Source organism: Struthio camelus, chromosome 8, assembly GCF_040807025.1.
Source record: "Struthio camelus isolate bStrCam1 chromosome 8, bStrCam1.hap1, whole genome shotgun sequence".
Lineage (NCBI taxonomy): Eukaryota > Metazoa > Chordata > Aves > Struthioniformes > Struthionidae > Struthio > Struthio camelus.
The window spans coordinates 17752795-17780423 of record NC_090949.1 but is presented as its reverse complement, the minus strand read 5'-3'; the positions used below and the strand labels follow the sequence as shown (position 1 = coordinate 17780423).

General features: G+C 45.1%; 1 protein-coding gene across 1 annotated transcript in view; it reads left to right on the top strand.

Annotated features, from left to right (window-relative positions):
* LOC104151260 (uncharacterized) overlaps positions 1–27629 on the top strand; it is a 313421-nt gene that overhangs the window by 7207 nt on the left and 278585 nt on the right. The window contains exon 3 of the mRNA XM_068952381.1: positions 20767–20843. The gene's annotated coding sequence lies outside the window, so the exon portion shown is untranslated. The remainder of the gene's footprint in view (positions 1–20766; positions 20844–27629) is intronic.

The window sequence follows — 27629 nt, the reverse complement described above, 5'->3', positions numbered from 1 at the left end:
GAGTCTGTTGCCTAATTCAATATTTTCAAAGCATTTCTAAAAAAAAAAAAAAAATCTACCTCTACAGTTATGAATAAATATAAAAGCTCCTTCTGAGGCCATTGAATAGTATTTTAATTAGGCTGCCAAAATTGCTTTTGGCTTGTCTTTAAAGTCTTCAGTATCTTATTTCTATTAACAAAGTGGTAATCAACATTAAATTCTAAAATGTAACCAAAGTAGGTCATACTTTTATTAACTGGAAATAGATAATGAATGTGCCCTATATAAAGATTGGATTAAATCTTCTGAGATGCTGAGGATAGTGTTTTAATTAAGGTAATCCTTATTTGCGTCTAACAAACACTTTGCTACTTAGAAATTTAAGACCTTAGTGATGCATGTTAGTGCATTACCTCAACAAATCTAATAGAGATTTAATTCTTGTATTTGAGGTAGCAATCTGTCATAAATTAAGAGTATTTGCATAATAAATTTAAAGTATATTATTTTTTGCAGAGTTTTATGTAATTAAGGAGCACACTCAACATTAAAATTTTATAATTTTTGTAGTGCCAGGAAGGTGTGCTTTGTTGTTAAACTAATGCTCATTGTCATCTGCTTTTAAGAGAGGAGAGTCCAGCTATTACAATGGCGTTACGTACGTGCACAAAGTTTCTCCCCTACCCTCGCAAATATTTCAGGACGCTTGTCATAGAGAATGAGAGTCTGCAGACTACCTCACTGAATTCTAGAGTGAGGTTTACAAATAACGTTTTGAAAACTTGATAAAAGAGTTACTAAATTGCATCATAAGATGTAATGAGTTCTATGACTGAAGTAGAGTTTGGGCCTGCGATAGTGGCAAAAGGACTGTGCTCGTTAACGTACGTCACAGTCTGTTGGTGTGGATGTATGCACAACAGCCGTACTCAGCTGATTTTAGTGAGAATTAACTCGGAAGTGTAACTCATTTTTGTGTGTTAAATAACATAACCCAAGCCTTTTAGATTAAATCAATTCAGAGCATACTTTCTCCCTAAAGACCATATCTTTGATTTCTAGGTTACTTTACCTAATGTTTAAGCTCTGCCAATACTCTAATCCCCAGGAGTAACAAGTGGCAGGCGGGGAAGGCAGAGGTCCTCTCCTGCCTCGTTCTCAGCGATCGCTGCAGCTCGCGTGCGGCGGTGCGGTGCGCTGCTACGCCGGTGTTAGCTGGAGCTTTAGCAAAAGGCTTCTTGCGATACTCTTCACTTAAACGAAAGAAACGTGAACTTTTGAACCTGGCAAAAGCTTCATCTGGGCAGAAGCGCTGGGAGCAGCCGCAGTCCCGCCTGCGGCAGCGCTGGGTCCCTGCTGGCAGCCAGCAGGGGATGCGAACGGCCGGAGGGGCGGAAGGGCAGCGTACGCAGGGAGGCTCGTCCCTAGTCGGGATCTGTTTGGCTTGCAGGTGGCTTTTGCTTGCACTGGCTTCTCCTGGGGAGCCGATATTTCAGTTAAAACAGGTGATGCATAAGGACTTTCTAGCTGTGCTTACTTAACCTTATCTGCAACGCCTCGCTCCCCACTGGGAAGGAGTGACCCAACAGCAAATCTGCCGTCTTCTTCCATTAAGAGCGCTGGTGCTCTGCCCTGGTGTTCCTCTTCTTGTGCCAGATCTTTCCATTTCATTCAGTGGGATGTGCAGAACAGATTCAAAGCAGCTTCGGGTGTGCTTTGTTGAATTCCTGCACGGATAAGGATTTCCCTACCTCTTTTAAGTCAGCTCTTCCCTTGAGGGACAACTGTACTGATATTTAAACTTTAATTTTTGTTTGCATAATTTAACCCTGCTGCTCCACTGGGAAATGTGCTGCGCAACACCTGTCTCTTGGGTATTTATGCCGATCAGAAACAGTATCTTTCTTTTGCACAAATATAAAGCAAATCAATAAGAAAATCATCAAGATTATTGTTCTCATTTTCCTCCCAGCATAGCCCCACAACCATAAAACAACAGTGTACTGTAAATTAATGTAAGGGAATGCTCCTATTAGGTGTTTCATGTTATGGGTAGTCAAGTAATTTTAGATATGTTATTTATGTCAAAGTGATGGAATATAGCATATTCTTGTTATCTGTAGGATGGTGCCTCTTATAGTAGTTACAGATGAATCTCTCTTTAGGGGTGCTCTTAAGGAGTATCGTGGTTTGACCTTCTGTTCTGCATTTTAGTGAAGATATAAAGGCAAGCCAGGCAGAAGAGAACTGGGTAGCACAAAGGGCCAGTCTTGTTCAGACTCGTCACTAACAGCACTCCATTTGTTATAAGTGTTCTGTCCCTTAAATTAATAATACATTTATTCTCATTTATACTGTTTACTTGTGGTACCATTAGCTGGCAAATGACAATTTTCTATGTTTATTGTACTTTGGATGCTGGTTGGAATGATTCTACATCTCTCCTCTGTTTATTTTAGCATTCCTTAGATTGATGCTGAAAATTACATGTTATTTTTCCTTCCTTCATAAACCCGTGTCACAGAAGTAGAAAGACCTCAGTTATTGAGATCAAAGGTTGCTAAGCTTTGCTAGATAGCGTGGCATAAAGTTCGGCTGTGATGAATGGTGGTCGGACTTGAAATAAGAGTAGCAAGTCTAAGAGCATGAGTCACACTACTAGGTCTTCATGTCTGCAGAAAATGTGTGTGAACTGCCAGCTGAAAGCATTGACAATTTTCCATTAGTAATGAATTACAGTAGTAATTTCATTAATTTCTTCACCTCAGTCAGGATATGTTAGTGTAAGTTGCTTAACCAAGCATCAGAGGAGCCATTGCAGTTAACCTTTAGTCCTTTACGGTGTAACCAGGACCAGTTAAGAAGTAAATTAGCGTAACACCCCTTTACAAAAAATTACTTTAGATAAGCAGTGGACATAATTTTTGCCTGTTTTTAATTTAATAGCAGGTTTATGGTTTTATGCAAAACCATTCACATTACATCTGACCCTCTGGGAGCTGGGTTTTTTCGTCTGTGTAATTTGGTGTCTTTAATAATCTGCTGTCTGTTAAATCCAGCACAGGCTTGATTAATGAATTGTGATGAACCAATGCATTAATTTACAGGTTTGGTCTAATACCCTAAAAGGCTACATCAGTGCTTCCAGTTATTAATGCTAATAAACTTGAGAGAAAAAGCAATATGAGGAGGAGTGAGGGAAGGTAATATGTGACAAGTCTTGTCTTTATTCAAGCATTCCTGTCTGCAGCTACTTTTCTTACAAGAGGACTGCAAAAGTGCTTTACAAAACACAATATGAAATCAAGAACAGCTTGGTATTGTTTAAAAATATTGCAAAGTTTCTAAATCTATCTGTCTGTGTTCCATAGTCAAATCTTTTATTGACTATTTAAGGTCCTTATTCAATATCGCTTTACATGCTGTATTTTTAAATGCTGCATAACATAATTTTGAAGTCCTTTGCTGTTACGTCTATGACTGAAACACTATCTTGACTATGAGTTTCTCTAAGAAATCATTATAGAACCCTGGTAGGTCTTAGGGAAAAAATCTGCGTATGGTGGCTTTTGATGCTGAAAAATAAAATTTGTTATGACAAGCAACCCATTTCTAAAACTATATTGAGGCTTTTGAAAAATTTAAATAAATCTGTAGGCATAATTGCAAAATAATATTTTTATTTTTTTAAACCTTAATGACTGTGTTGCATGTTGTATGTCAGAAGAGTAGAGTGTATTCTGTTAAGTGGGTCTCTAAAGGGCTAGTACAAGGAGGAAAGGGACTTGTAATTGATTATTTATTTTTCATTGAGAAAGTAGTGTTTGGGAATGGGACGGTAATACGGTGTTGAAGATGTTAGGTTGATGTAAAAAAGGTACGAGATTTTGATGCTGAGCCTAAAGATCTCAAAAATATCTTTAAAGAGCATAGACGTTCAAACAAGGGGTTTTGTGTCCTTCTCCCTGGGTATTAGTCCACAACACTGGAGCCTATATTTCACATTACGATTCCAGCCTTGCCTTGTTCTGATAATCTAAGAATTATTATTTTAGATGTTGATGTATCCATCTTTCTGTCTATTAAAATATAGCATGACGTTTAAAGCCCGTTTTAGCAATCATGCCTTAGGCGTTTTCTTTCTAGTGGGGCACAGGAATTTTTGCTTGTCCTTGAGATAAATGACACTGGTACAGAATTGGCATCTCCAAGTCTTGCTTCAGCATCTATGGCACCAAAGCATTGCTGGAAATCTTGGAATGATATAGAAAAGTTAACACCATTTAGATGATTGAGCAAAATCATTTCCCCCTACTTCTGTTTCTTCTTTCACTTCCTTACTCTTAGGGAGAGAATAATCTCTGCTACATCTGAGCTATTTTAATGGGATTCTGAACACATGATCACATTAGATACTGTACCTGAGGCAATCTGTGTTTAGACTGGTGATAATTACATGCAAAAGTCATTCAACAATGAGGCAATTAATGCTGATGAACTTTAATAAAGTCAGCTGTCAGCAATAGATATTGCTGGCAAGTTTCCTAATCCTATATTTATAATACTTTGAAATTCCCTTATGTTCTATTCTATAATACATTTCTGTTTAATGGGATAAAAAACCAAGAAGCTTTACCACCAGAAAATATTGCCAGCAACATATTTGTATGTGACACAAATAAGAACAAAGAGGTCAGAAGTCAGCCTAGTTATCAGATTTACTCCAGTGATTGGTGTTTACCAAAGAAGATGATAGACAGTACACGACAAATCCTCTAACTCTCAGCAGAAGAGAGAAAGCACTAGATAAAGAAAGCAGAGCTTACGCTTCCTCTCATTGTTGATTAACAAGCGTTAGATCATGCTTGATCTCAGCTGTAGGCAGGTCATTGTAACATGATGTCGATAAGAACGAGAGCGTCCAGCCAGTCAGTGCCGGGGCCTCTGCCGTTCTGGAGCCTGCCTCTGCGCCTGGCCGAGCTGCCCGGACCAGTGGTGTGGCCGGGTTAACGTCCTTGTTGGAAAGTGCCGTGAGAAAGCAATCATCCTTTAGAGTAGGAAATGGACAATGGCTCCCAAACTTTTTTGCTTTTCCACAGGCAACTAGGATGGCTCAGCATTTGGGGGGGGGGGGAAGGGCAACAATGTGTCCTGCTTATCAAACTTCAATTTAACATTATGAAGGCAAAACAGAGGTGTGGACCTTTTCCTGTGGATAAATTACTATGACTTTGTGGACTACACTTCGGGCACCACTGCCCTCACACAAGTTAAATGGAAAACATGGAAGATTTCCATATAGGATGCACAGAGGATACAAGTGATAGCTAATGAAAGAGTACGTGTAATACTGTGAAATGATATATGAAGACAATATTAAATGTGGGAATAGTTTTAAAATGGTAGAAGTAAAATATTTATCTTTTTGCTAATCCAGTATAATACATATAAATAGGTATCGTTATAGAGATGTTACGTGCTAGATTTAGGGCAAAAGCTTGCATGAGATCCCCTGGAAGAGCTGTGCCATCAGGAGCGGTGAAGACCTTCAGTCCAGAGACGGACTCCTCTTAGGAATGCAATGGGAAACACCAATGAGGTATTTTTCTTCTTTATATGTTTTTTTTTATTAAATACAAAGGCATTATCTTTGGGGCCAGAGATTGTTAGCAGGAATATCCAGATATGCTTACCTGTTCTCCTTCTTTTCCCTCTTGGCCACAGTTAAGAGAGAGCCCTGGGCCAGATGCGCTTGTGATCTAAGCAAACGTGACTCTTCTGTAGCAAAAGTGGAACTGGCAATCCCGTGGGGAGGCAGTCACCATTAAATACCTGTTTGGTAGAGGATACTACACAGTATTTTCTATTCTAGCTGTAGGACGGTGTTAATCACTAAAAAACATGCACGACGGGAAAATCTGGTTAAGTTAGCTGAAAGTGTGTTGTGTAAGTGTTAAGGTTATGAATGATGGTTCATGTGTACAAGCCCTTGGTTTCAGCTAGAACAACTCAAGTATTTGCAATGAGGTTAAGTTTCTAGGGTGAGATTGGAGATGAATCACAGCTGGAATTTTGGCCTTTGGCTTTAACTTTTACTAATCTTTTTTCCGCAGCTGACAGAAAGATCATACTGAACTAGATAAGCTGTGCAAAATTCCTGCTGTTTTAACCTCAAATCATGTGATATAAAGGTTGAGAGCTGGAAATGAAAAATGTAATGGAAAATGTTCCTCCTGAAGTGTTAGAGGCAACCGGCAACAGAGCCCCAGCAGGACATCCGCTGGAGTCAGGAGAGGCTCACCTGGGTCTCTGTGACCATGGAAGATACCTGTTCTGGCTGTTTGTATCCTTTAGACCTGGAAAGAGAGGGGATCGGGAAGCTGACACAGGGCCCCTAAAGACAGTGAGAAGGTAGAGGGGACTAGAAATGTGGAGACAGAAAGGGGAAGGCGATGGGGGCTCAGGGAAGATTCAGTAAAAGTGTAAAAAGAAAGCTGCAAAAGGGCTGTGAGCGTAGGGGTGTCCCTCTGCTAGGGCAAAGCAGGGACAGCCGTAGGCCAGCTGTGGGTTTCAGCACTGTGCTAGTATTTCCAGTGATAGCACTTGACAGATCTAAATGGCAAGCAAAGTCCAGCCCCAGGAGGGAACCCCCCTGGGTGGGACTGACTCGGAGCAGCTTGGTGGCAAAGCCCTGGTGTCTGGTAGTGGGCAAGCTGAATGTGAGCTGGCAGCGTGGCCCAGCAGCAGGAAATCCAAGGAAGCGATTATTCCCCTCTGCGGAGCTCTTGCTGTATGGTGTCCAGTTTTGGGCCCTGGTACAGGAGAGGTGTCCTTAAACCAGAGCAAGTTCGGCAGGGGCCAGTGAGATGGCAGAGCTGGAACCCTTGCTGGTGAGGAGAAGCGGAGGGATGGGCTGGCTCAGACCGAGTCAGGACAGCCGCGGGGTGCCTACTGTAAGGGCATGTTCTCCATGAGGACATGTTGCCCATGAGGACAGCATGGCAGTGGTGCGGGCTGCACAAGGGTGCTCTGCTGTCTCTGGCCTTGGAGGATTTCAAGACCCAACTGGACAAAGCCTTGATCAGCAGGCTCTGGTCTGATGCCTGACACTGCACTGAGCAGGACTAAAGACCTTGTGAGAGCCCTTGCAACTTGAATGGCCCTTTGAAATAGAGAAGGAGAAAAAAAAAATTGATCAAAATATATTCTTCAAAGAATCGGCGATGGACAATCTAATGTTGAGACTCTTAAACTCTTAAACACTTACATTTCAGACTTTCTGTGGACACCCCACATCGAGAGGTTGCTTACCTAGTACATTCTTTTTAAATTATGTTTAATACCTTGTCTTTATTCTGGTTGGCTAATTCCTTAAAATAATACTGTGGGCTACTTTAGGTGGTTTTACTCAGGAGATCCCAGTCCTACTCAATTTTTCTAGGACCAGAACGACCCTGGTGAGATTTGTAACTTCACATCAGGATTTCAAAGGTTAGTCTCTCTTTCTTTATTGCTGTGATTTATTCATTTATTTTTAATGCAGGATTAATTTTGCCCACTTATTTTTGGCCGCTTGATTTTCTAAGGTGGGATGCATCTTAAATACTATGCCACTATACTGAAATAACAGACTTTTCAAGAATAGTCTGTGAAATGGCTGGCCACATTTTTTACATAGGAAGAAGCAAACCGTGCTGGGAAGACGGTTGTAAAATTCAGCTGCTCGTGCCACCTGAGCTCCACGGATGAGTGAAAGCGATTTTTCTCCTAAGCGCGAGACGAGCCGCCCGTTGCGCTGGGCTCAGTGACATCGGCTGATGTGTTCCACCTCGCACGTTCAGATGTGCAAGGTGGACCTCTGCGCTTTGGGGTCCTGGGGCGCGGGGCAGAGCCTCAGGCAGAGGGTCTGCGTGCAGGGGCCCCAGTGATCCCAGACTGGAGCTCCGGGGTGAAATCCCTGAGTTTCGTAGAGCAGCCCAGTGCCTGTGAGTGCGACCCTGTCCCCTTGGACTCCAAGGTGCTTTTTGATGTCAGGCAAATGGCAACTGTTAATCGTGAGTTTGGGCTGAGTTTATTCTCATCTTTGACTTTCCTCAGGCCTGTTCCTCCCTTTCTTGTTCAGACATGGTGACGTTTAGTAGAAACTCACAAAATTTCAGCGGTTTATTTTATTTCACTGATTTTCTCTAAATCACAATCAAACTGTTTTTATAACTGGAAATTGTCTGATCTCATCACTTCCATTTTCCCATGTACTGGAAGAACAGTTAGGCCGCGAGAAGCTGAGCCGTCATGTCTGGGGCTAAACCTGGGCCTTTGAGCCCCTGCCCTTTGCCTGGTGGCAGGGCACACTGCGGCGTGGTGCGGCGCTGCTGGCCGGGCAGGCACGCACTGCCCTGGGTGAGCGGCTGCCTCCCGATGCCGGGTGCCGTTATGAACTTCCACAGAGTGCTTCACTACCCTGGTGAAGTTCGGCACTTTGGATCTCCTCAGGTTGTCGACGTCTTTAGAGAAGAGGTTCGTTGCCAGAGGTGATGCGCTCCGTCTTGGACAGCACAGGGGGCAGGATCTGATTTCCAGCAGCGAGGCTTTTTTTTTTTTTTTTTTAACAAGGTCCCCACTTCGGGTATGCTGGTTCTGTCTGTTAAACCTTCCTCCTAAAGAACGAGCGTGGTCATCAGATGAACTGACCCGGGTGAGAGTGCAGATTTGTTTGGACATTTCCAGATCGTTTCCTCCCCCGAAAAGTGCCGTGAATGCCAGGAGTAGCAAAAGCGGGTAAGAGCGCGCAGAGGGCCCAGTCCTCCCGCGGGGACCGGGACCCCGCAGCGGCCCCGGGAGCTGCTCGGCCCGGCCCGGCCCGGCCCGGCCGCCGCCGCGGGCAGCGCTGCCGCCCGGCTCCGCCAGGGGCCGCTCGTGGACTTCCGCAGGCGCCGCAGCGCCGCACCGCGCCGCACGGCCCCGCGCCGGCAGCGGGGAGCCCCGCCCCGCCCCGCCCCGCCCCGCCCCGCCCGCTCCACTCGGTTCCTCCGCGGGGGCGAGAGGTCGGCGCTGTGCCCCCCCCCCCCCCGTTGTGACATTTATCGCCCTCGCCCTCAGACGCGCGCAGGCTTTAGTTACTACCCAGCGCCTCCCACGATGACTTCTTCCTGTAATATATTAACGCGATGATTAAAACTCGCCTTCCAAACCCGCTTGGGGTTTTTTTTTTGGGGGGGGGGGGGAGGGCTCGCCCGGCCTTCAGCCTGAGCGGCAGTCTAGGGGTAAGGTGTTTACAGGGGGTGAGCGACACGTCTGCCTTTCGTAAGGCAGCACCGGTGACATTTTATCTGGAAGGTATACGGAAGTGCTGCGCTGCCTGGCGTAGCCCTCCTCACCCTCCAGGGCTGTTGGCTTCCTTCTGCTTGTTTCCTGTAAAATGTTAACTTTAAAAGTTACCGCTTTCCTGCTGAAAGTCTTTCAAAATGCCCACAAGTGCCTTTACCAGTGCCACCGTTCACAAAGGCTGAGCCGTAACTGAGACCAGTGTAGCAGCAGGCTTTGATTCACTGCAGATATTTGTAAGATATTATGCCATTGAGTGAGGTCGTTGTTTTCATAAGGCTAATATCCCACCTCTAATAGTTAATGAGTTAACACCAGACAAAAGCAACAAGAAAACAGCTGACAGATACAGTCGATTAGAATGAATGCAATACTATACCGCTTTCAATGGAATTTATAAAGACAGTCGGGTACGAAGCAAAATGTCCGTTTCATGTTTTCTGAAAGTGGAGACATGGTGGCTGCAATGTTTGGATAAAATGTTTCAGCTACATATTTGATTTCCTTGTGGGCTACGTCTTGTTCTGTTGTTCCTAATGTCCTTTTTTCTGCAAACTTTTACAATAGTTGCAAGGAGAAAAGCGTACTCAAGGATTTTGGGGGAAGAAAGATATAGTTTATTTGTCCTGGCTTTATTTTACTTCTGAGTAGGCTTAAGGAGGTTAGTTAATAACTGTGCTGAGAAGATGTTTATAAATGTGTAATAATTGTGTACACTGTTGTTAAAAACCTTAACAAACACTTAAGTGAGTCTAATTAAAGCAGCCTTTGATAATGGCAATAATAAAGGATTACTTTAATTTACAGTAATACACTAATGAAAGGATTGTGTCATTAAACATTACAGGAAATAATGGAATTACTTTTTTTTCAGCATAGATAGAAATTGCATACTGTGTTTCAATGATCTCCATGAAGTTTATGTGATCACCTTCCAGGCAACCAGCAAGGGCTCGGGCAGTGAGGTCGATCTTCGCTCTTGTGAGACAGAAATCTATGCGGTCCAGCTAGCTGGGTTTGTGTTTCTAGCAGGCGTTTCTTCTGTAAACCTTGCACATATGCACCCAAAGCCAATCATCGCAACGCAGATCGAGTCTGACAGACTTTGTCTTGTCTGAACACCAAGGTTTGGGCTGGAGATGTTGCAGACCTTACATAGCTGTTTTTTATCTCGGAGTTTCTTTTGCTGTACTTTGTTTCTTGGCATCTTGTGCATTAAGTCAGGATTGTTTTAGAGATGTGAAATGACAGCTGCTTCTTCGGAGCATGATTCCAGTACCAATAGGATTGCGCTTCTCGAGTAAACAGGTTGCCAGGCTGTGAGGAGCCTCACTGCATGATAGACACGTCAGCAGGACATAGGGCTTTAAACTGCAGGTTAATCACTGCAGAGCCTCGTGTCAGCTCTCCACTTTTCTGCTTACTGTATAAGAGCTGTAAATGCAGGTTATAGTTTTATTTTGATGGCTTACTGAATTTTGTATTTATATTCATGGACCCTGGATCAAGTTTAAGTTATAAGTTTTTGAGAGGGGAAAATGAAGGTGAAATTGAAAGAGAAAAGTAAGCAATGTATCGCTTTATTTCATAAGGTAAATTAGGGCCCTGAAGTTAAGTTATATTTCATTTTCTAAACTTCCAGAGGTGTGATGAACAAGCATCTGAAGTGTCTGAAATATGACTACCTCACACTGTCTTACGGTTCCCTGAAACTTTAGATAAACATTGTGATACTCTGCTTAAATGATAGCTGTTGGACGGATTAAAATCCTATATGTTTAAATACTGAGAAGTAAAAATAACATGAGAATCAGCCACCTTAGAACAGAATATAAAATGCTGCTGCAGCAGGGACTCATGCTGATTTCATATAATATAAAGAAAACATCATAATAACAATAATAAAAAGGGATAAGTGACTAAGCTGTGGATTCCAGGTTCACTTTTCAGTTCTCCCTAACTCTTTGTAACTTTACAATGAAAGATTCAGAAATTGGAGCCAATTACCATAATATGTGGTGGTTTGGTGGGAGCATGTTCTACATCAGACAGTTAAAAGGTTTTATTGCTATTAGGAGCTTGTTAATGCCCTTGATAATGTCTCTAGTTGCTTTGTAATGTCTCTTGTTGAAGTATAGAATTCTTTTATCTTCTTATTACATTATGCAGAAACTTGAATTGAAACGATATTTGCAGGAACATTTAAAGTAGTGCATCAATCAGTTTCAAAGAAGAGAAAATGTTCTCAGAATAGCTTATAAAAGGATAACTGTCAGTTTTATTTTGGATGAACAAAGAAACCGACGTAAAAAGCACTTTATTGTAAAAGCACACTGTGCAATTCAATAAATATTCCATATAAATATAAAGGAAAAGAAAGTTCATAATTATCTGATGACTTGAATGTAATTTAAGTAATACTTTCAGAATATAGCGAGCAATGAAGCACCTGCTTCTTTCCAGTGTATTCCTAGTCCCAGATCAAGCCCTCAGTAGGAGATAACTTAAATCATCCTGTTAATGATTTGAATGGATAAAGTATGGTTATAATTTGATGTTATCTTCAAGGAATGTAAAGCTCTTCACAAACCTCCTCACTGCATTAGAAAAACAGCAGCAGCAGCAGCAGCACCTTGCCTCGTTCTCCCTTTCTTCCCAACATGGTTTCCTGTTGTTCGTTTTTCCTCTAGCGTTTCTTACCTGCTTTAACACAAGGTTATTTGAGTATTTATACATTTGGATTGTAAACCTTTTATATGTCTTGGGTATAAAACACTTTCACATGGTGTTATTATCCAGGAAGACAGTTGCAAATAGTATGCTCTCTGAACCAGTAGTATCTTGCTAGACCACACAAAATATGGCATGTTTCAAATCCAGTCTTGTAGCCTGTAAGTCACAAATTGCTCCCGCCTTGTTTATTTTCTTTTAAAAAAAAAAAAAAAAGGCAAAAAAGCACCCAAGCCGACAGGTACAGAGTTCTGAATGGGGTCGCTCTGCTCACGCGGAAAATACTTGCCAGAGAAATCTGACTTTATGCTTTGTCCTGCAGATGTGCGCGCTTTCAGAGTGCAGCGCTCCCCCCTTGCCTGCCCCCCAACAGACGCTTTCTGGTTTAATAATTCTGCGTTTGTTTCTGGAAAGCTTCCTAAGAAAGTTAAGAAATTGACTGTAAATAGACCCTATTTTTTGTAACTGAATTCTATGTGCAAAGGATTTCTAACTATTTTTTTCATCCTGAAATGGCATACAACTTACACCTGCAGTATTAAGCTGTTTATTTTTCATTCCTAAAACTTTGAAAGGAGCATTTATTTTTATTTAAGTATCGCTGCAACATAAACACACCCTGTTCATGCTCTGTCAGCGTCAAACTAGGGACAATTTTTCCTTTTCAAATTTGCAGGTGTTTTTTAAAATTGCATGTTATTTAAAAAACGATGGATTTTAAGGATTTAGGATAACAGCCCTAGTGAAAAGTGCTAGAACTGATCAATCAGTTGTATAGTCACATTTTATTTCAGCTGAAACTATTTCTGTGACACCGTTATTCTGGGTAGGGTATGGCTTGTTTCCCCGATCTCCTTTGCTGCCAGCGGGACACGTGCGCTCCTGAGAGCAGGGAGCGCGATGGGCTTTTCCCTCCAAAAACCCCCCACCCCTTCGGCTCCTGCTGTCTCTCCGGGCCCATGCGGCTTGCGCAGGTATAATTACAAGAGCCCCCAAGAGAGTTTATTTAATAACACTTCCAACAGCTCCTAGAGAGGAGCCTTCGTAACCTATTGAACCCTTGAGAAAGCAATAATTGATGCTGAGCAACTTGGTGGGCTGCACACATCCGTGTACTCCGCCGCGGAAAGTAGAGGTGGTTGTACTCTGCCGCCGAAAATAAAGGTGGTAGCCCCAGCGACGGCCACACGCCACCTGACAGGGCTGCCTGTGAGGCGGCCGCCGGGCGCTCGGGAACCCTGCGCCAGCCCCGGGCGTGCGCTGGCCGGCCGGCCGGCCGCTGCCAGGGTCAGGTCGCCGGGCGGCTTCCTCGAGGCTTTTACTCCCACGCCGCTCCTCTCACGAGACGTGCGTGCTCTCTCTTGCTTCTAAAACAGACAACAAATTGTTATGTGTAAAAAAAAAAAAAAAAAAAAAAAAAAGGCTCAAAGGTAAACAAACACCGCGGTTTTACAAATAACTGCTCTGAAAATGCAACTGAGCCTTTGGTAAACTTGGCATCTTCTCACCGAATTTCAAGCCCTCACCTCTTTACTCACTTGGGAAAGTATATTAATTTGTCTCAGATTCGTTTATCTTTTAGCCTTAGTTATTAATGAAGCAGATTTTGTTGTTTTGAGGGGGTGGTTCTGGTGAGGGGGGAGCAAGGGGAGACGGGGGGAACCATCGTGCTTTCTCCAGCAGCATATGTCTAAAACCTGACTTGAGAAATACACAAAAAACAGACAGTAAAAGGAGCTTACGCTTCATCTAACACAGTCCTTTCGAAACCTTGGATTGCTATGGCAAGCGCGGTGTGAATTGCTTTCCTTCCGCAACGCCCGCCAGGTTGCTGGGGTGCCGGGTGGCTGGCCTTGGGGCCGCTTCGGGACAGGACTCGGGTACGGGGCGCCGTCGGGCGCCGCACCTCTTTCGCACTAGTACCTGGGTGCGGGCAAGGCTGAACAAGCAGAAGGCCACAGGCACAAAGCAGCTTTTAACCGAAAGGTGCACGAGGGGTAAAATACAGCCCGTGCTCAGGGAGCCGATGGTCAGGGATTTCTAGTCCAGCGGTACGGTTTAAGTAGGAAGCAGCCTGTGTTGTGTAAGGAACTGTACGAACACCGGAGCGGCATAAAATTGTTGCTGGCTGAGCTGGAATGCCTCTTGTAATACGTAAGGCTTTAAATAACTCTGAAAAGAAGAAAGGAGGAGGCTTTCTGGCTTTCCTAGGTAGGAACATTTTCAGATGTATGCTGGGAGGAGCAGAAGGTATGAATAGATATGACAAAGGCGATGATAAGGACACCTGCGTGAAGCAAGCGAGGTGAGCTGGTCTATAGATGGAAACAGTGGCTTGAGTGCCAGGAGTGCGAGCCATAAGTGACCTCAAAACTGAGGAGTCTTTCCCGTTTTACTGTGATGTAACAACAGTAATGAAATGTGTGTAGCAGTAGCACCTACAACACCTAGCTGAGACAGGGCTGTATTATTCCAGGTGCCATGCAGGTGTGAGTCTGTGCCCCAATGTGTCCATTTTTAATCAAAATGGAGGGAAGGCTTAAGAAGGAAAAACAAATAGACTGAGGAGCCTTGTCCTGCATTTATGCCGGCTGCTAGTAATAGTCCCGCAGGTGTGACCTGGCTAGAGCCACACCACCTCTGGCACAGGTACCAAGCACACATCGCTGCGACAGAACTGGGCTCCCTGCAAATTGCAGCAGAGGAGAAGTGATGTCTTGGCAGAAGAATTGAGTGGGAAGTGACAGCTCTTGCTGTAAAGAAAGTGGAGAGCGTCTAAGAGTTAAAATAGATTCTTCTCTGAAATGCCCGTGTAGCTTCAATAGCTCTGCAGGAGTTTTAGGATTATAAGTGACAGCAAAATTTGTGCCATTCTGCATAATTGTATTCTCTACAAAGAAAGTTTCCTACATCTCTGAGCAAAGATGGTACTTCCCTTAGAAGGAAAATAATTTCAAAATGACATCTCTTTGTGCCAAAGATTAAAAAGGTCTAACAAGAAGTTCTAAAAAATAATGAAGCGTTTACACTGAATCCCTTAGTTTTACAGGTAGAATAATGACATGAAAATAAGAGAAAATTTTAATTGGTGAAGGGAAGCGGAAACATCTTAGTTCTGACTTGTCATTAAGTTCATTCTCTCTAGTAGCTCTGCTGTTTTTTACTGGCAATATACAGCTCTATATTTGTCTTGACTGAGGTTCAGTTCAGTTAAAAAAATCAAGTTTTAGCCCTCTGCTAGCACATGATTTCAGCCTTCCCTCAGATGGATCTCTGATACAGGAGCATGAACACAGAATGTCTTAGTTTAGCAATAGTTCAGTCCTCCGTAATTTTATTAGTTTAGGTTTAGTCACCGGCAGCACACTTAAGAAACACCATCTCTTTTTGCCACATCCCAACCTGGAACCTCTTGGTGATCACCGTCCTGCCATAGCTGGAGAGCACTAACCCTCTGTGCAAAGCTTATGGCTCCCATTGCCATGTATGGACATTTCTAATTACTTTGGAGGCTCTCCATTTTGTAGTGCATGCATAATTAGATAGTTATTTGCATTTTATTTTAGTGTCTTTTCTATCTATCTGGTGCACTAATGAAATCCCCGTGTGGCATCACAACCTTCCTGTTGAAGTGGGTCTTCCCTTTGGGGATCAGGCACCCTTTTAAATTAATGAGCCTCTTTACAGAAATAGCTTCATAATTTTATGTGCAGTGTCTGTAAGGAAATTATAAATTGCCTGACTTGTTTCTTAAGATCTGATTCAAAATCTGTTGAAATTACAAGAAAACCTCCATTAGTATTGTGTGCTTTAGGTCATCTCTTATATGGATTTTTCGTTTGACATGTTTACAGTAACTCAGGAAGGGAAAAGGCCCTTAAACCTTGACGCACACATGCAGAAGTATGTGTGGGAAGGAAAGGGTGTAAGAAAGGTAAGTAGTACTGGAGGCCCCAAAAATATAGGTAGGATGGTAGGAAAGAATTAGTAACATCATATTATTAACAAACAGCATACAACTTTTTTTGGAGGACTGAGAAGAATATAGGAAATAAAATTGCACAGAGATTCATCTTCCAGAAGAGCAAACTTCTTTTGAGGCATTATTTTGGTAAAAACTTCAATATTTTAAATCTTAACTTTTTTTTTTTGTTAGAGAAACTGTGATAGCATTAGTAAAACTTTAAGCAGCATCTTCTGTCTCAGCTCACATCCAGCACATCCTGGATTTTTTAAATGTAACTAAACCAAAAAAAAAAAAAGGAGAGAGAGAGAGAGAGAGAGAGAGAGAGAGAGAGAGAGAGAGACAAGGTGTTGCTTAGCAACAGCCTCATTCAAATGATCTGAAATTGGTATACTTGCTGGAATTTGGGAGACATCTCGGGGAGCTTGCCAGGTACATAGGCTAAGGAGAGGAAAGAGAGCATGTCCAAAATGGAGTAATAAACCTCTACTGAGAGCAATCCTAAGCATGTATTCTTACCCAGCTTTTTCCAAAATACCATTCCAGCTGCATATTTTAAATGCGTTTTGGCTGCCTTGCATGCCATTGATCATCGTTTCAATAATGGGAGACTTGTTTTGTGACAGATAAACGTGGATAGTTCCTTTTGTGATGTTTGTAGATGTGTTGCTTATCTTCTGTATCTTCAGGATGGTTTATTTGACAAGGAAACGTTACGGGGGTTCTTGAGGACAATGCTCCCCCTTGAGTAGTGTGGATGGCTCCTCAGGCTGATATGTTTGCAGGACCAAGTTCTTACTTGTGTTTTCTTGCCTGAATTCCCCTTTGAGATTTGGAGAAAAAACAAACGATAAAAAGCAAAACCTCAGCGTGTATATATGTATCTGCCTGGGTGGAGGGTTGAGAAGCGGAGTATGCAGGAAGGAGTGGGAGGGAGAAGAGGGTTTGACACAGATTATTCTAAAATGCAATTGTGCGCATCGTCTTCTCCTAGGAGAGGCAGCCCTCTTGCAGGAGGCCTGGGGGAGCAGCCTCGTTGCTAGGTAGGATCTCCAGAAAGCACAACAGAGGGCAGTCAGTCTCAGGGTGTTTTGGCCGTGCTCAAGGTGTTTTTTGTCTCCACGTAATGTTATCACTGCTTTGTGTGCTGCCAGATTGACCACCTCACTCTTGTATGGGAGTTGTCCGTGACTTGGACATCTCTTTTGCCTTTTGAAGGTCCCTCCCTTTCCTTCCCTGAGGTATGAGAAAGGACAGAGGAGTGACTCAGTAATTCCCCTCCAGATACTCTTGAATGTACTGTGGCTCAGCAGCCTGGAGAGGGATTTCCAAGCTCCATATGTTTCCCAGTCCTTAGGTCAGGCAGGTAGAGAAGGACATTTGGGATTCGCACTCCAGATCACTTTGGGGACTGTGGGGGAAGCACCCCTTAGGGTGTGCATTTTCCCAGCGTGACGGACTAACTATGCTGCTTTTGGTATTCCCAGCATTACCTGGGATTTCTTTAGTATCCTGTCGATAGTAAGACTGGTTGTCCTTCTGCCTGGGACTCAATGGGTGGATTTCTGTGTACAACACGAGTCGGAGCACATTGCCTCTCTGTGGCAGCATAGGCTTAAGTATATACACTCGCTTGTAGGATAAAAGGAGGGAACTGCCTGAATGAAACATCATCTCTGTTTTGAAATGGACCATAGCTCTATTCCTGCCAGCATTGTCACTTTTTGGGAATGGCTGTCTTTCACACAGCTAACGTGCACACAATTCCAAGTAAGAAGACAGGCAAGGGAAAAATGAGTAATAAAATCCAGAAAAGAGCTCTAAAAGAGAATGTAATCTTAGCAATGTAGTACCAGAGCTCACAGATACTAAGAATGAAGCTAGTTGAAATTCTGCAGCTCATTCTCTTTGTAGGCGAAAAAATAACATTCCTGTGTGGTTTGTCTTGCCAATTCGTTTGCAGAAACAATTATAAAATGCAAATATTTATGAATCACTGTATATGTTGTAATCTTATTTTCAAAACAAACATTGCTTTGTACTGTAGCTCCTAAGAACTGGAGTCAAGAGATTTTTCCAGCATTTATCCCGTTTCGAGCGATGCAGGGAGTAAAAGCTGCTGCTGAGACAGAGGGGATATGCAGTGACTCCTAGAGCATCGCGCGCTCCTGGCACGTGGCTGTCCCATTCGACATGTGTTCAAAAATATTTAAACGAGAGTTAAAAATTGTATTTTTTTTTTGGTATTTAATTGTTACATAGGCAGATGTTATAACCAAGCAGATGGTGACACTCCTGTTAAATTTGGGCTTGTAGCTCCTGAGACCGCTTTCTGCCCAGGTGGCTCTTTGCTTCCCAAGGCAGGAACTTTTCTGTCGGCTGCTGCTCGTGCTGCTTTTCCCCTGCTGTTAAACACAGACGGCAACGCGGTGGAGAAGCGAGGCCTCTCTCGGCGGTTTGCGGAGATAACTCAAGATGGAGATAACCGAGAGGGGCAGGGGGAGGGGAGGAAGGCGAAAGGGAGCGCGTCCCGCTTCCTCCGGCGGCTGCAGCGGGCTCTGATTTTAGGAGGGAGCGAAATCGCAGCAGCGATGCATGGGGTCGCTGCCGTGGGCCAGGCGGTGCCAGCCACGGGGCGCCCAGCTCTCGATTTCGGCCCCGGGGCGGCGGTGCCGCGTGGGCCGCGGCCAGGGTCCGTGCGACCCGTGCTGACGCGGGAGCTGCCGGGGAGCGCTGCCCAGCGGGGTGGGCGGCCCGGCTGCCCCGCCGATCCCGCCTGCGGGCTCCCCGGCCTCCCGCAGCGCGGCCCCCGGCAGCCTCGCTCAGCTGCTAGGTGTCTTTGAGACTTTCCCCCGCACCCCCAGCGGGGCTGCCTGGTATTGGTCCTTACGTTTTAAAAGTTAGCGGGAGGAGGGACTGGCAGGGAGGCGACGGGATGGCACAGGCCTGGTTAGGAAACGAGGCTGGAAAGTTCATTTCCAGGGAGCCCTGCGGCGGGAGGGCTGAAGGACGAGCTGAAGCCAAGGTGCCCCGGGAAACCCTGCGTCGCGCCGGCCCTCGGCCTCCTCCCGGCCCCGCGGACGAGCGGGCCGTCCGCCGAAGGCGTCGCGGGTCGGCTCCGGAAACGGCCCGGCCGCGGCGGGTAAGGCCCCGCGTGGCGTGGCGAGGGCAGCTGGGGACCGAGGCAAACCTTAGGCGGCGGCGTCACCAGGCGAGCTCGTGCGGCTCGTTTTGGCGGGCTCCGGCTGCCCTGCGCCCCGGGTGGCAGCGGGGGCTGCCGGCGGCAGGGCAGGCTGAGCGGCGGCGCCCGGCGGCCCTCTGAGGGGAAAGTCGTGAAGAGCAGGGCTTCGGCGTGGTGCTTTCTGGCCAGAATTTACTGGTTTTCCTGGCAAAGAAAGCCGTGGGCTGCCGCCTCTCCGCGCCGCCGCTTTCCCGTCGCTTCGCTCGGCGACTCGAGGCGGCAGCCCACGGCTGTCTCCGCCGGCGCCTCGTGGCGCCTGCGCTTGTCTGTCTCCCGGCAGTAGACGTAGCTGAAACACGAAGCCGGGGTGGCGCTGGGCTCGAAAACGTCCGCGAGAAGTTCCCGTGTGCGGGCAGGCTCCCGCGGAGGGATGCGGAGCCCGCCCCGGACGTAGCTGGCACGCAGCGCGTCAGGGAAGAGCCTCGCAAGGCCAGGGCGGCTTCCCGCCGTGGCGTGCCGCTGTGCGGCAGGGGCTGGGTGCGGGCGGCGTTAGGGCTTTGTCCGCTGCCCACGAGAGCCTTTGGCTGCCCCCAGGCATCATTACTTATAAATAAAAAGCGAGGCGGCTCTGAAAGGAGGGACTGAGCGAGGGACCTCCCTGGCCATCGCTCCGGGGAGGGTGACCGAGCTCTCTGTTTCCGGCTGAAGGCGAAACGTCCAGCTCCGCGGGGCCGGCTGTTTGGGGAAGCCTTGCGAGGGGAAATCCGTGGTGCTGAGTCTGAGGGCGAGCAACTAGTGATGCAATGTGTTGGCAAGTGACAGGGGATAAAGCTGCCGCCGTGAAGTTTTACAGTGAATACCGCTTTGCAGGATGAATTCTGGTGCCTTGTCTTGATTACATTTCCACCTCCGAGAGAAAATACTGAGGCTTTTTAGGAGGGCAGGCTGGCTGCAAGATGCTGCGTTTTTCCTGCAGCAGTGGGGAGTGTGGTTGTGCGCAAATACCGACAGTTTGCATGAAGCCCGAGTATTTCAGGAGCTGGGTTAGTTACAAAGATTAAGATAAATCCTGATAGCAGGTACAGTGTTCTTTATCAAAACACAAGGCAATAATAGCAAGAGAGAGTAAACAAAAATATGTGGGGGAAGAGGATTTTTTTCCATGCGGAAAATATCATAAACATTAATCATTAACTTCCCTTTGCTGGATAGATGTGAACATGACAAAGGAGGTTATTTCTTTCCAAATCGTCGCGCAGTGTTTTTAAAATGGGAATTCATCCCCATGCAGAAGGCCACCCAAGCGGGTGCTGCCCGTTTGTGCAGGGGTAGTCACTGTAGTCCAGCTATGTGCTGAAGATTATTAGGCACTTCTTAATTTCTACATATTTATAATTAAGCTCATCACGTGGGGTTTGAATAAATCAGGGTGTAAATTCACTTTCAGAATGCAGTTAGATACTGTGCATGTGCCTGTAAGTAATACGTTATGCGTGCCTGTACATTAACTCTACAGCCGCATGACACGGTATATTTATTAAAATCTAACATTTATATGTTTCTATAATGGCGTTCTTTTTCTCAGCTGCTCGTGAGCCTGGGGGTATGCAGCATCCGTTCACCATTACGCTCTGATGAAACATTGACAAAACAAAAATGCTGGTAAGAAATGCGGATCTTCAGTAATGTGAGAAACTACTCTTATCACTGGCTAATACACTTATGGAGTTCATAAACTGACCTATGCCTTTGCTTATTTTCAAAGATCTCCTCTATAAAATAGCAAAAAGCATACAGTCTATGCCTGCGCAGTAAGCCACAGATAACACAGATACCATAAACGTTACGTAAATTGAATGAAACATTATGTATTTAAGACAGAAGGAAATAATTTGGAAAAAAAATCCTGTTTGATAATAAGTGTGTTCTGGTTGTCCCTATATTTTGCAATAGTCTTAAAATGCTGTTTACTTAATTATAAAATCATAGGAGTGAAAGACAGGGAAGTCTGGTAATGTCTTTGGTGCCTTTTTTGGCACTGTCTTTTATTATTAAAGTTATAATCAGCTCAATTAGCATTCACTAGGAAAAGAACATATGATCTATTTCCCTGAGCAGTAAGACTTCTTTCTTAAGGAATAAATAAAGGTTTGAGCTACAGAATCTAGCTGTTATCAGAAAAGATGACAAGGGCTAGCGACTTGTGGAAAGTCCGAGCCTTTCAAGCCTTTCTGGTTGTTGTGTGGAAAGCAATTTAGCTAATAAATACTTCTTTTTGTTTTGGCAAAGATAGTAAAATTTTGGATGACAAAACTAAATTCTAACTGAAAGATCAGGAAATAAACTGCAAGGACATTCTTTACTTTACTGGAATATATTTCCAACAATTTAATTTCTGGGAAAAAGACTAAACATAGTAAGGTTGTCAGTGTTTTGAGCAGAGTCTTATAGCAAATAAACAGCAGAGAGCAAATATCTTGCCCCATTACAATAGTCAACGTACATCTTGGAATATAGAAAACACAGTAGGCAGAAGTTTGATCATGAATTATTGGAGAGAATAATCCGTGTGCAAAACTGAAGTAATGTGTGCTTTCTGACACATGATGGCTGTTACTGCTTGCTGAGAATGTGATTTATTGTCAAATATTGTAGTATCCCTCTGCTTTTATCAGGTCTGATGACTTTGCAGGTATGGTAACAAAGATGGACTTAAAAATGGTAGGTTATGTAATACAGAAAATAGAACAATTGCTGTGACATAGTCCAAAATCTTTTTCTTCAGCTGTCATGTGGTGTCTCTCTTTTTTTTTTTTTTCCCTGAAGCCAGACTGCTGAATGATGAGAGCTGGGTTTGTGCTTCATCATTTTCTCTCACAGGAGCGGGGAAGCACAATGCGTTTTATTTCATGTTATTAGCTGGGCTATCGCTGAGCTGCTTTGTGATTGCAGGTCTTTTCCTCTTGCCTCATCGTTTTTTGCCATAATGGAAAAAGCACAGTGGTGATGAAGGAAGCAACCAGCCATCAGGATGGGATGTAAAGGCAGTAAATTACAGTAGGGCAAGAGGATCTTTAAAGATCTCTTCCTCCCCTTTGCAGATATCTCTATTACTCTACTGCTCCTTGGAGGTGAGAAGGGAGTAAAATTTTAAATAGAAAGAACTGTTAGCTCTTGGAGCACATTATTGCACAGGTATGCATGAGTGAGAACATCTCTCTCTTCACAGCGATATTCAGTGCCGCGTACAGTCCTGCCTTGCAAGCTCTTATATACCTGTGCTGGAGTCCGGGGATAAGTTGAACCTCCTGTAAGGAATGAAGATTTCTAGATATTGTTGTGGGTGTCCATATTAAAGGGATATCATGAAGAAGGCTTTGTTTGAAAATGCCCATTCCTAGCATAAAATCTAGAAAGTCTTAACACCAGTGGTTTAATAGTGGATGAAGGTGGCAGATTTGCCTGCTTTCTATGTATAGGTGTGAGTACATTACACAGCCCGAACCAGAAGCAGGTAAAGTCCTTCTGTCAGTATTTGCCTTTCATAACTCCAAGGCTCGCAATGTTTTGTAATGACTTCCAGGCTTGTGTCCTGCATTCAAAATCAGAAGGGCAGAAACAGAGATTGTCCAAATCTTCACAAAGCTGCTGATTCATGAAAACCACCAGAACATTGTGTAAGTTCAGGAAAGCATTTAAGCAAGCACTTATTTTAGATGTGTCCATAATTGCTTTCCTGAACGGAGAGGCTTTTGTGAAACAGGCCAAAGCCAGGGGAAAATTGGTCATAAAGACAACTATACAATGGATTATTCTTTGTATTTTTCTAGCTTAAAATACTTTGTGTAGCTAAAACTCCTTAAGTTTCCTGACTAAAACATCCAACGTGTATCCTTGTCAGGACTTGGACTGCCTTAGTATATCACTATTCTAAAAGCTAATTTTTGACATGAGCTTGCAGAAGAGGAACAGTAGACTCAGAATCACAGAATCACAGAATCGTTTAGGTTGGAAGGGACCTCTGGAGATCATCTAGTCCAACCTCCCTGCTCAAGCAGGGTCACCTAGAGCATATTGCCCAGGATCACGTCCAGACGGCTTTTGAATATCTCCAGCGAAGGAGACTCCACCACCTCTCTGGGCAACCTGTTCCAATGCTCTGTCACCCTCACAGTGAAGAAGTTTTTTCTCAGATTCAGATGGAACTTCCTGTGGTTCAGTTTCTGCCCATTGCCTCTTGTCCTGTTGCTGGGCACCACGGAGAAGACACTGGCCTCATCCTCTTGACACTCCCCCTTCAGATACTTGTACACGTTGATGAGATCGCCTCTCAATCTTCTCTTCTCCAGGCTGAACAGGCCCAGCTCTTGCAGTCTTTCTTCATAGGAGAGATGCTCCAGCCCTCTAATCATCTTGGTAGCCCTCCGCTGGACTCTCTCCAGGAGTGCCATGTCTCTCTTGTACTGGGGAGCCCAGAACTGGACACAGTACTCCAGGTGAGGCCTCACCAGGGCTGAATAGAGGGGCAGGATCACCTCCCTAGACCTGCTGGCAACACTCTGCCTAATGCACCCTAGGATCCCATTGGCCTTCTTGGCCACCAGGGCACACTGCTGGCTCATGTTTAACTTGTTGTCCACCAGCACTCCCAGGTCCTTCTCGGCAGAGCTACTTTCCAACAGGTCAGTCCCCAGCCTGTACTGGTGCATGGGATTATTCCTGCCTAGGTGCAGGACCTTGCACTTGCCTTTGTTGAACTTCATGAGGTTCCTCTCCGCCCACCTCTCCAGCCTGTCCAGGTCCCTCTGAATGGCAGCACAGTCTTCTGGTGTGTTAGCCTCTCCCCCCAGTTTAGTATCATCAGCAAACTTGCTGAGGGTGCACTCTGTCCCTTCCTCCAGGTCATTGAGGAATATATTGAACAAGACTGGACCCAGGACTGACCCCTGGGGGACACCACTAGCCACAGGCCTCCAACTTGACTCTGCGCCATTCACCACAACCCTCTGAGCTCGGCCATCCAGCCAGTTCTCAATCCACCTCACTGTCCACTCGTCTAGCCCACACTTCCTGAGCTTACCTAGGAGGATGTGATGGGAGACAGTGTCAAAAGCCTTGCTGAAGTCCAGAAAGACAACATCCACTGCTCTGCCCTCATCTACCCAGCCAGTCATTCCGTCATAGAAGGCTATCAGATTGGTCAAGCATGATTTCCCTTTGGTGAAGCCATGCTGACTACTCCTGATCACCTTCTTGTCCTCCAGATGCTTAGTGATGACCTTCAAGAGGAGCTGTTCCATCACCTTTCCCGGGATGGAGGTGAGGCTGACAGGCCTGTAGTTTCCTGGCTCCTCCTTCTTGCCCTTTTTGAAGACTGGCGTGACATTGGCTTTCTTCCAGTCCTCAGGCACCTCTCCTGATCTCCAGGACCTTTCAAAGATGATGGAGAGTGGCCTAGCGATAACATCTGCCAGCTCCCTCAGCACTCGTGGATGCATCCCATCGGGGCCCATGGATTTGTGGATGTCAAGTTTGGACAAAAGATCTCTAACCTGATCCTCCTCCACCAAGGGAGAGTCTTCCTTTCTCCAGCCTTCCTCTCTTTTCTCCAAGGTCTGGAATTCCTCAGGACTGGCCTTAGCAGTGAAGACGGAAGCAAAGAAGGCATTCAATAACTCTGCCTTCTCTGTATCCTTTGTCACCAGGGCACCCGCCCCATTCAGCAGCGGGCCCACGTTTTCCCTAGTCTTCCTTTTGCTATTGATGTATTTGAAGAACCCCTTCTTGTTGTCCTTGACATCCCTTGCCAGATTTAATTCCAACTGGGCCTTAGCCTTCCTTGTCGCATCCCTGCACACTCTGACAACATCCCTGTATTCCTCCCAAGTGGCCTGTCCCCTTTTCCACATTCTGTACACTTCCTTCTTCTGCTGGAGTTTTGCCAGCAGTTCCTTGCTCATCCATGCAGGTCTCCTGCCCGCTTTGCTGGACTTCTTCCTCAGAGGGATGCACTGATCCTGAGCCTGGAGGAAGTGACGCTTGAATATTAACCAGCTTTCTTGGACCCCTCTTCCTTCTAGGGCCCTACCCCAGGAGATTCCCCTAAGTAGGTCCCTGAAGAGGCCAAAGTCAGCTCTCCTGAAGTCCAGGGTTGCAACCCTACTCATTGCCCTGCTCCCTCCTCGCAGGATCCTGAACTCCACCATCTCATGGTCACTGCAGCCAAGGCTGCCCCCAACCTTCACATCTCCAACTAGACCTTCTTTGTTTGTTAGTACAAGGTCTAGCATTGCACCTCTCCTCGTTGGCGTCTCCACCACCTGGGTCAAGAAATTATCATCAATGCTCTGCAGGAACCTCTTTGACTGTTTGTGCCTAGCTGTGCTGTCTTCCCAACAGATGTCAGGGTGGTTGAAGTCTCCCATGAGAACCAGGGCCTGTGATCGTGAGGCTTCTTCCAGCTGTCTGTAGAAGGCCTCATCGATGACTTCCTCCTGATCAGGTGGCCTGTAGTAGACCCCCACAACAGTGTCACCCATGTTAGCCTGCCCTTTAATCCTTACCCATAGGCTCTCAACTTGCTCTTCATCCACCCCGAGGCAGAGCTCCATACATTCTAGTTGCTCCCTCACATAAAGGGCAACTCCACCACCTCGCCTTCCTGGCCTGTCTTTCCTAAAAAGCACATAGCCATCCATGACAGCATCCCAGTCATGTGAACTATCCCACCATGTCTCTGTCACTGCAATGAGATCATGGCCCTGCGACCGCACACAGATCTCTAACTCTTCCTGCTTATTCCCCATGCTGCGTGCATTGGTATACAGGCACTTGAGAGAGCCAGTCAAGCACGCAGGCTTCCCAGAAGAGGTGCAAGAGGATCCTCCATAGCCATGTCCCTTGCTGTCTCCCCTGGTTGTATGCACCCGCTGGAGGCATCCTGACTTGAGCGGTGTTTTACTGACTCCCCTGCCACTATACCACTCCCCTTCCCCCATCTTGCCTAGTTTAAAGCCCTCCGTACCAGGCTGGCCAATCTGTTGGCAAAGACACGCGTGCCCCGCTTGGTAAGGTGGATCCCATCTCTCCCCATCAGCTGTTGATCTTCAAACAGGGTCCCATGGTCATAGAAACCAAAGCCCTGTTGCCAACACCAGCGGCGCAGCCAGCTGTTAACTTGGAAAATTCGTCTACTCCTCCTCCTGTCCTTTCCCCTCACAGGCAAGATTGAGGAGAAAACCACCTGGGCTCCCAGACCCTTGACCACCATTCCCAGAGCTCTGAAGTCCCGTTTGATGGTTTCCAGTTTGCCTTTCGTGTCATTAGCTCAAAATTATTGTACTCAAAATAGACTCAAAATTATTGTGTTTTGTAGTCTCAATTAAATAGTAGTGCCCAAGCTGTCCAAAGGCGAGCATAACGGGTAAGGGTGGAAGAGGAGTCCAAAGTAAGAGCAGAGAAAGACAAACAATCTGGTCCAGAGAAACGTGTCCATAAACAAAGATTTCCTAAAGACTTCATAAATCAGTTGGTTCTGAACTGATGAAGGGTAAAATTGAGCCTCTATACTTAGTTTTCCTGGGAGTAATTGTCACTGTAGCTATGAACTATTAAATGAACTATTAGTACATGGGTTTGTAAAACCCCTCACTGGGATAAGCCACCTATTATGTGTATGGGAGGGAAATTGCACTGTATGTACCTAGATGTATTAATCTGTAGCACGGATCAAAAGAGGGGGTGTTCTGCTGACTTTTGGGAAGTTAGCAGCTTTCAGAGACCAAATACAGGCACAGAGAGGTGTGTAAAGAGAAAAATCCTGCTATGGAAACCCAGGGCAAGAGACTGGAAGGTAAATCCCATCGACAGGTCTTCCAAAAAATAATACTGAAGAGCAGTACCACAAAGTATTATTCTTGTGCTGTGTTTAATTTGACAATTAAAATAATAAATTGTGTGAAGACTGAGCATCTGATAAAACATGAAAACAAGAAGGAAAGAAATGGCCCGGAACAGCAAAACACCATGTACCATGATACGAAAGTGCACATTATTTCTTTGTCATCTTGAAAATGCCAGTTGCAAAACAGGAGCCAATTTTAAATGGGCATCAAAAGCAAGAACTGCCATTCCAAGAACATATTATTAAAACTTGTTGCTGGCAGCACAATGTGCAGTTATCAGGTATTGTGTAAGCTTTTAAAGCACAATACCGAAACTCTGGATCATGGGCTAAAGTAAATTTTCATTGTATCCTGTGGTGCTAACCTCTTTTGTGCTTGACTTTTGAAACTCCTGCAAGTAGCTTCTCAAGGTAACCTCTTGTTCCTTGAATTGCTGAAATGGCCATCTTGTCCAACCAAAATATTATTTAATTATTCCCTCATTTTTCCATTAATGTCTTAAAGGATGTCAGATGAAACTTCCATATTATCTCCATATTTCTCT